Source organism: Topomyia yanbarensis, chromosome 3 (assembly GCF_030247195.1).
Source record: "Topomyia yanbarensis strain Yona2022 chromosome 3, ASM3024719v1, whole genome shotgun sequence".
In the NCBI taxonomy this organism is placed as follows: domain Eukaryota; kingdom Metazoa; phylum Arthropoda; class Insecta; order Diptera; family Culicidae; genus Topomyia; species Topomyia yanbarensis.
In genome coordinates this window covers 248,324,061-248,334,697 of record NC_080672.1, presented here as the reverse complement: position 1 = coordinate 248,334,697, position 10,637 = coordinate 248,324,061, and positions in this window count along the sequence as shown.

The window sequence follows — 10,637 nt, the reverse complement described above, 5'->3', positions numbered from 1 at the left end:
TTCTAAAATTCGCTTTGAATACAAAGTATGCGCCGAATTTAAAATGACGTAGAAAAATAATGAGGCTGAAAAATAATAACAAGTATCGATTGTTTTGCAGTTTTATTGAAAAGACATTTCACACGATCTATATTCAAAAGTGGCGAGGTGGCATCATTGTGCGCACAGTTGTAAGTGGGCGAGATTTCCATGTCACATGTTTAAAATTCTGAGATGCAGCCAACAGTCTGTTCTTTTATGCAACGTATTATCTTTCACACGATCTTCCTAAATTAAAAAGATAAAAATGAGAAGTGAAACCATCGTCAGCAGGTCCTGCACTCCCCTACCATAAATTAGAAGTCTAGAATTAAACAACTAAAGTACTAGAGAAATACTCCGTACAGTTTAGGAAATTTGCGTTCTGATGGAGCCTAAAATATAAGCAACCATCTATATTCACTAATATTGCATTGACTAGAAGAAAAAAAATTAAAGGGTTGTGTACAGGACACGACCACGGTGACATTAAAAATATAACTTTTTTGTCTATCACACATATCGACACACGTTCTTGTTCACTCGCCTGTTTTCATATGTTACAATTTGCTATATACCCTCCCCATTAAAACATAATTTATTGAAGGTCTTTTAACGGTAATCTATTAATTAATCAAGTATCTCACTAGGTGATTGGCATTATTTGGCTGATCCATCTAGTAAAAATAGGCTGGTCTGTCCAGAAAATATATTCAAAAGAAAAGTTCCATATTGAGAGCTGTGATGAGAAAACCCACGCCCGCCAACGGAAATATACAGATTCTCCATAAAATATGAAATTTCATTTTCCATTTAAATTTTCAATAATGTACTAATGAACTTAAGTAAACAATCTTAAGTGTAAGTATTTCTTGATCGATTAGTGGTGGAAAAATGAAATTATTTGATAAATTACATTGTTATGCAACGTTCGCACTACAAGTTAAAACGGGTTTTTATGCTATCTTGGTGACATTTTTCTTGTTGCTAATTATTAAAACGTGTTATAACTCTGTAGTGTAAACATTGTAGGGTGATGAGCCTATTTTCACCATACTAAGCAAGGTGCCTCACTAATTCGGTAATTTCTTGCCTTACAATCAATGGAATGCGTAAAAATTGACATGAACCGCTTTGCTTCGTTGTTAAGAACCAATATAATAACACAAATGCGTTTAAAACAGTAAAATTCTCGTGTTTGAGCACAATGAAAACTCGAATCGAGTGCCCCTATTGTTGCGCTACCATTTGACTCAATGCGTTGAACAAAGATGGCAGACACTGCTCTAACCAACGGCTTCAAATGGGTAGGGTGATAATAGAAACATGGTGCAAATAGGCTCATCACCCTATTATTAAACCAATTCTGCAGCGTTTTATGTTATGTAGGTGTTTTATGCGGTAATAGGACTGACATAATTATATCTTCAGTACAGCGGTTTGTTTCATAATTTAAAACAGATTTATTTTAAAATTTAAATTAGTATACCCAACCGTATTTGTTGTATACCTTAAAACGCAATTAGAACTGTGTTTTAAATACATAGGGTAGGACAGATATTCTGACTGGTTAAACTGGGAAAACAATTTTAAGTTCAGTAACGCTTAAGACATGGCTTGAATTTGAATCGAAAAAGAACACCCGCTTCAACTGCTGCTGGGACGGTAAGTTCTGTTTTAAAATTTTCCGTTGTGTGCAGTACGAAACAAAAGTGTTTGAAATTAGAAAACAAAAAGTTCTGCTGGGAATGTGATTGTTTCCGATGCAATTACACTAAGATTTTTCACGCAGGGGATACAGGCCGTGTAAATGAAAACCGCGTAAATTTAAAAAAAAACGCGTTAATGAAAACCGCGTAAATTTCAAAATCCGCGTAAAAAACCTGAGTGTACTCTCCTATATAAAATACTACGCTGCTGAACAGTGCAATAACTACAGAAGCACGTTGTCAGATGCCTTACTGATAAAAAACATAGGGTGATGAGCCTATTTTGGCACCATTATGGAGAGGGTCGCACTATTTTTTGAACAACTTAAAAAGAAGCCATATTACCTATAACCTTTTTCAGAATAAAGTATCAGTGTACTGTTTCTTAAACATCTGTATAATGCTTATTTGGCAGAATTGTCTCAATTTTCAGCATAAATGAAAATAAATGTTCTATTCTGTGCATCTATTCCCACCTGAACGTTCCAATTATCGCCTCATGGGTGTGCCGATTTCCACCTCATCGAAAAACAATCTAGTTGAAACGCAATGCCTCATATTTCATTTGCGTCGATTCTAACTAGGTATCCAGATCATGGACGCCAACGCGTGATTTGTAAAACGAATTATTCTGCTTTTTTCAGCCGATCAAAACAAACGTAAACATTACGCACACGAAAGAAACTCATCAGCTGTTAGTAGAAGAGCGCCCAGAACTGCGCATGCAGGAAATAACCATGCGAAAGTTAACAACTGGAATATAAAGTTCACATCACACATTACTTCCTCCCGATCCAAATTGTATGTGCAGATGAAAATAAAATATCTGCGATCAACAATTAGTTGAATAACTTGAAATAATTGATTACTTATACCTGAAATTGCATAACATTATGTTTTCAAGTTCATGTTTTGGTTTGGCCGCACTGGTGATTCTTTTCTGTACTGCCGTGATACGCATAACAGTCCCACCTGCATAGGAAACCCATAGCAAATGGGACTGTTATGCGGATCACGGCAGTGTATGATGGATGCAAAAAGTTGGTTTTGATTGTGGTAGTGTATCAGCAAAACATGCCAATAATAGGAACCCCCGTATTTAGTTTTATCCTATTATAACACTAGGCCTATTCTAGTGTTTGACGAGTGCTTTTAAAGTGAAATAATCGTAAAAAGGTTCTCCAGCTAAAATAAAGGTATGTATCAGTGCAATATTTGATATATTTGTGCCGGAATAACGAGATATGAGGTGGTAAATGCTGGCTCGAAAGTGTTTATTTTGCTAAGCGCCGTTGCGTCCTGTTTCGGTTCACTACGCGAGTGAGGCGGATCAGCAGATATTTCAATAAGGTGATTTTGTTTTAATTAAAAGTTGGATTTAGTGGATAGTTCTGAATACGTATGTGCACAACAAATAAAGAATATAACTTGAGCTTTTTTTGCACACCTGTTTTAGCCAAATCGATATTGTCATTATCTCATATGCTTGGTTCGAAACCAAGGGGTATGAAATAGGGTCACAATAGGCTCTACTGCCATAATAGGCACATCACCCTATAACCGAAATATGAAACATATGAAAACCAATTGGCTCTTTACCCTACGCAGCTACAAAGCGCCGTAAACATGGATTAACAAGTTACAACGCACACGCATGCATAAAAATAAATATATTTTTTTCAAACGCAACACTCTTAAGCAGCACACACCGTATTGAATTAAATCCAAACCACCCCGCCCACCCACTTTGCAAATCATTCTGTGACACCATGCACACGGCCACCGCTGTCGAAAATGAATAGCGTCTACCGCTTATTGTAGTGCCCAGACGCTGCAGCCATGATCTTACCCGTTCGACATAAGAACAAAAACTGATTCAAACGGGTACGCGTCACCTCTATTTATAAACTAACCGTATATGGTTTAGTCACTTAGGTGCGAGTGTGTGCAAATGCCAACGTTACCGAAAATCGATAGCGCTTATTGCATCGCCCGCAGACGACGTTGCTCGTGTGGGATAAGAGCAACAACTGATTTAAACGGACATGCGTTGCTTCTATTTATGACTTTTCGTGTTTCATTGAGCAACTAAGCTGCCCTCTTTTGACGACTGTGTCTGAGAAATCTGCCTCTGTTTTTTGTGTTTTTTGTGAACTTTTTAATTTTACCAATTTCCAAAAGTCTACTTTTATTGGGGAGATATTAAATTATTACCAATATTTAAGTTAGGTGTTTCTGAATCGGTTGGTGTATGAATGATTAAAATCCATCTAGTAATATCGGAGTTATAAGCGTGCAAACCTTACATAGTTTCGTTACATGGGAGATAGTTTAGATTTTAGAATGACACCTAGCCCCAGATAGTGGAGTAAGACATTTTTAATGTCAAAAAATTATTCGCTCAGGTGCTCAACACCGCCTCTAGGCGGCTTACTTATTTTAAGATTTAAATGAAAAATCCATTAAGTATAAGAATTATCCATATTATTTTCTTGTTTCACGTCACGAAGATCAACTACTAAAGTTTTTTTAAGCTAAAAATATTGGGCGCCAGAGGGTTAAGGCAAATAACAGCAATACATAATTTTGGCCAGAATTCGAGACCAGTTACCCCGTTTATTGTGATCTCTCGACACATGAGCATTGTAAGAATCCAGTCTCTTATCGATTTTCCACTTCTTTTTGTGAGGCCTTTGTGAATTGATATATAGGACAAAGAAAGAACGTTAAGAAAAGCGCAGATTGCAATTGGGTCATTAAATGAGAAAAAAAAATCTTTTTTTATTACATACATCGATAAAGCTGATTTTAGTGATTGCAACAATTTTTTTTATTCCATTTCAGGAAACATGAAAATAATATTAAAATTTAAAATAAAGAAATATGTTGACAGTCTGGATTTGACACTATCAGAAGCATTTGACATATCGAATTTCACGAAAAATGATACCCTGTCAGAAAAAATGAATATATGTTTACCCGGTTTTCTATATATATATATATATATATATAATATATTATATATATATATATATATATATATATATATATATATATATATTATATATATATATATATATATATATATATATATATAATATTATATATATATATATATATATATATATATATATATATATATATATATATATATATAATATTATATATATATATATATATATATATATATATATATGGATATATATATATATATATATATATATATATATATATATATATATATATATATATATATATATATATATATATATATATATATATATATATATATATATATATATATATATATATATATATATATATATATATATATATATATATATATATATATATATATATATATATATATATATATATATATATATATATATATATATATATATATATATATATATATATATATATATATATATATATATATATATATATATATATATATATATATATATATATATATATATATATATATATATATATATATATATATATATATATATATATATATATATATATATATATATATATATATATATATATATATATATATATATATATATATATATATATATATATATATATAACATCTCAAGATCGAGATGCATTTTAAAAAATCAGCGAAATTATGTGCATTGCTTTCATCAAAATTGAAATTCATAATGTGCATATTATTAATTTTCTCTTCTAAATCACTAATTCTTGTTTCGGATTGTGAACGAATGGCCATAAGAGATGTGAAAGATGTGGCTCAGTGCGAAAAAATGGAAGAAATTGGTGAAACAATTGCAAACATTCTGCTGGTAGTTCAACATATGAAATTTCATACGCTAGGCTGAACCGATATCTTTTTTCCCAAAGCAAAATTATTTCCTCTTTAGGATTAGGAGGAGATTTACAACTTTCTCGCTGATTTTAAAGTTGAATCAGTACATTCAAGGCTAACAAATACCTAATACCTAATGCAAATCATACCTGGTTCTACCCGGAATATTTTTTATGTAAAATCTCGTAAGAAAATGTTCTTTTTCTTAAAATAATTACTAAGTTTGAGGGAAAGATGGTTTGATGCAGCGAACCAATCATGAGACGAAACGGCACGAGAGAGGAGAGTAGTGTTAAAATCATTCAAAAAAGCTGCTAAATGAATGATCTCGCAAGGTTGAAGATATTATTCGATTTTATGCTGAGTATAAAGATTTTAGCCGAATTTTCTCTGTAATGATTTTTTGATACCCTATCAGCCCAGCGTATGAAATTTCATACGTTAGTTTTTTTCGCAACGAAACGGTCCAAAGTGGTTATTTTATTTTTCCCATACTTAATTCGGCATAATATGAGAGCTCACGAAGTATTTTATAAATTACCAAAAGTTTTAACATAGCTGGGTTATAATGGGTAATGAAAATCAATAGCAGTCACGGGGGTATTATCTCTTTCATTTGAAATCAAGTTTGTAAACATCGGTTAAGAGTTTGCTGGAAAATAGGTGTGCCATCAGCTCGGGAACTTGGCGAGTTCCCATGGGGCATCAAGATCCGTCATAGGTGACCAATGTGGAAAAACTACTTTAATTGGTCATTAGTGATCTGGAACCGCAAATCCAAGTAATGTTGAACGTATTTGAATATGTATTACACCATTCAGACATCATACGGTTACCAGTTTATATGGGTATTTGTTGTGTGACCGCGCTCTTTATCCCGTAACTCCGTAACCGGAAATCCGATGAACTGAAAATTCAATAGCGTCTTATGGGAGCGTTATACCGTTCATTTGAAACTGAGTTTGTGCAATTCGGTTCAGCCATCTCTGAGAAAATTGAGTGACATTATTTGATACACACATACATACACACTGACATTTTGCGATCTCGACGAACTGAATCGAATGGGATATGACACTCGGCCCTCCGGACCTTGGTTGGATTTTTGGAGTAATTGCGTAGCCTTTCTTTATATGAGAAAGGCGAAAATCCAAATTTTAATTTTATTTTAAATTTTACGTTGTCTGATTCTATTAAGCGGAATTTAAACAAAATAATCAGAAAGCTGTATCTAGAGACTGAAGAAGAATATTTTAAGAGCTTCGGTTTATTAAAAAGAAAGAAAAATGTTTGCCCCGACTTTGTCAATATCTCCGTTTTAACAGCCTAAAATTCACCAAAGGGCTCTTAAAAACGGATCTTCACTGTATTAGACTTGTCTAAAGTTGATGCAAGCAATTATGAAAATTCTGCTAGTTAACTTGAGTGCTTATTCTACAGAATTTGCGAAGTTAAATGCTGTTGAAGTGCTCTGATAGTCGACACCAAGCTAACAAGGCATCAATACTTATTAATTTGTGAATAAGTTGTAGAAAGGCGTCTTTTAATATTTGGCTAGATTATAAAAGAAGGGCTTTTTTCTAAAGATAAGTGGTATACCTAAATCGAAAACACAGCTAAGAAATCAACCGAATTGAGGATAGCCTAAACACACAATTAATAAAATCGTTGATTAAAACTAACAAACGATACCGAGTTGATAGCTGAAAGTCATAGTAAAAATGTCGATAGATTCTATCATCTAATATAAAATTTGTAGTAAGAAAAAGTTACAGTTCACTAAAGTACATTGAAATCTAATCCGCAAGAACCAAATTGACGATAATGAAATCAGATAGTTTATTTATGCTCTCATTCGTATTCATCACCAACTTGCAAAACTTATATCATAAAATGTGTAACAAAATCAATTTATCACTACACACCAAAAAAATCTGAATTTTATCGTTGACGTAATTGAAAACGTGACATAATTCAACAAACCGTAATTTACGAAATGACGGAACATTACCGTGTTCCATTCAATTTTACATGAAACATATACTTTACATGCGCAATGACATAAAATTACACTTCCTACCATTCAGAACAAACGCTGTATGTGGAGTAAAATTACATGATTTACGAAATTAAACGTCATGTAAAATTAAAATCAAACGTAAAACTAAGTCATTTTTGATGCTCGTATATGTCAGGGTCAGGAGACGTAAATTTACACTATTTTTTCTAGGTGTGTATAAGATGAACTGATTCGATCTTTTCGATATCAAATTTGAGCTCAGCGACTCCAAATTCACTTATATTAAATGATGATGGGACGAAATTCTCTAAAAATTGACTATGGCGGATGAAGAGAATATAGGTCAAAGGGAAGGGAGGGGGTTAGGGTGATGTAGAAAGAGATGGTGTGAGGGGAAGTTGGGAGATAGATGGAGTATGCAACACCCAACCGCATATTATTCCCTCCATTTGAGATTTGGTTTATGAAAATCGGTTCAGTCAACACCGAGTAATCGATGTGACTAATTCTGGAAAACGTCCAGAACCCGATAATTCCGTAATTGACTTGCAAATAGAAATGATGTGCAATGACTTGCAAATATAAATGGATTTTTAACCTTTGTAGTATTACGATTGTACCGGTTTATATGGGTAATTCCTATGTGGCCGCAATAACCAACCTGTAACTCCGGAACCAAATGTCAGATGTGAATGAAATTCAATTGCAGTTCATAGGAGTATCTTTCATTTGAAACTAAGTTTAAAAAAATCGGTCAAGTATTCCCTGAGAAAAAGGGGGCATCAAGAACCGTCATAGATGGCCAATGTGGTCAAAGCTGCTTAGAAAGATCATAAGTGACCTAGACCCGCAAATCCGAGTTATGTTGCACCCTTTTTAATATGTATATGTTGGAATTTGCTGGGTGACCGCACTCTTCAACGATTGACAAAAAAAATCAATAGCAGCTTATGGGAGCGTTGTACCTTTCATTTGAAATCAAGTTTGAGCGATTCGGTTGAGCCATCTCTGAGAAAAGTGAGTTTTGAAAACATACACACATTCACACATACACATATACAGACTCCGCTAGCGAATGACGGATCTCAATAGCAGCATGTCTGTAATAACATACGTACATGCAACTATTGAGAACCAGAGCTACAGGTCCAAAGCCCTGGTAAAGCTTAGTATGCACCTCTTGCGAAATGAGGTCGCGAAATATTTTTCCTTCTTCCGTGCGGAATTTTGACATTTGATCGCGAAAAATAGTCTGTGCGTTTGCCGTCAGATGTCGCTTTTGACAGCTGAAAAGTACTATCAGCTGTTTTTGTTTATTTGTTGAAAGCCTGCTACAAGAAATGCTCGTTCAATTGCCCGGCCAACCTGTGCACGATCCGGGATGGTCGGGTCGACAAGGAAAGCGAATGGGCACACAACCACGCGCCTGGGGTAAGCCATTTTTTTGTAATTTGTAATTTTATTGAGCACGATAACCTGTTAGTACAGACTGAATGAGGTCAAGGAAGTTTTTTTTAATTTTCATGCTAAAAAAATTGGATTGATTTTTTTCGCGCAGGACGACTACGAAAAGAATGCCATCAACCAAGGTTACATGTAGGATGCAAAAACAAACAAGTAGATTGCTTACAAACCTATTTCGGCTGAGCGGGGTCAGCGGTTGGTCGTGCACAATGGCTACCGGTACTCGTCGGTCGGTTGATCAGCGACGGGCGAATCGCATGGAAGTGCACCAAGTGTAAGGTGTTTTGCCATCACCGGCCGTTTCGGGACAATTAAGGATCGTGGTACGGAGCATAAGCACGAACTGGATGAGAGTGATTCGTTCCTAGGCTATCAGCAGGAGATGATACAGACGATTTGTCGCAATCGGTTAAACTCGATGTTAGTAAGGAACAACTTGCTGAGGATGATGATGGAAACGGCGCCAAAGAATGAGGGCAACGTTTGCGACGTTGGAGATGAGACTTTTGAAGCTGCCGAGGGAATGTTTATCATTCCTTTAGCTGTGGTTGGGCAGAGTTAGGTAAAGTAAAACCTGCGAGCTGTAAGGTATTTTGGCGTGATAGTCATTTACATGGTAAGACGTGGAAAACTCGAAACATTGTCTTGTATGTTTTGCCTTTTCATATAGAAAGGTTATGCAATCACTCTGAAAACCGTCAACCTAATCCCAGCCTAATTTTTTTTTTACTGTCGTAAGGTTTCTTGATTTTAACAGTGGCATAGCTGAGGGGAGAGGGGTTACCCCCCTCTACCGTTTACTCTCTCCCTCAACCCCGTCATCTTTAAACCACCACTATATCACAAAGCATACCAAATTATGCTGATGAGTCGTTCCTTCGTGGAATTTTCGCCCTCCTTCCACGCCCACCCCCGCATGCAAAATGAGTAACCAAGCAAATAACATTGAACTAATACTGATTAGGCTAATTAAGTATATTTTTTGTTTCAAGTGTTTTACCGTCGACACGTAGCTCATCAAGTTCGTGGCAAAGTGCAAAGTGTACTAAGAATGTAATGGACATTTCCACATAACAATGTGGACAAACATTGTTGAACATAACCAGCCACCGAGCCATAGTATAGAGAAATGAGAAAGGCACAATTGCACCGCTAGGTGGATTAAAACAGGTTTTGTCGTGACTAACGACTTACCTTTCAATATAGGGGCCCCTTTTCAAAATTTCGGAAGAAAAATGATGTAAGATTTTGAACGCTTATATCTTTTGTTGTACTGAATGGATTTAATCAATTTCTTCGGCATTTTGTCGAAAATATTTGTACCAATGTTGTATTAAATTTTGGAATATGTAGGACATTCATTATCAACGGAAACATAGTGTTTTGAATAATCTTTCGAAAACGACTCGGAAAAGTGAAAATTTTCAGCCCATCCCGCACACAGCCGTCAATATTGTGCAGCAACCGAACAATAAAATAATGAAAAGTTTATATATAGGTCCACTACATGTTTGTTCCTATGATTATTCGTATTGGGTTGCTTGACGAGAGCAGTTGGCGGGGGAAAGCCGGCATATTAGTTTTG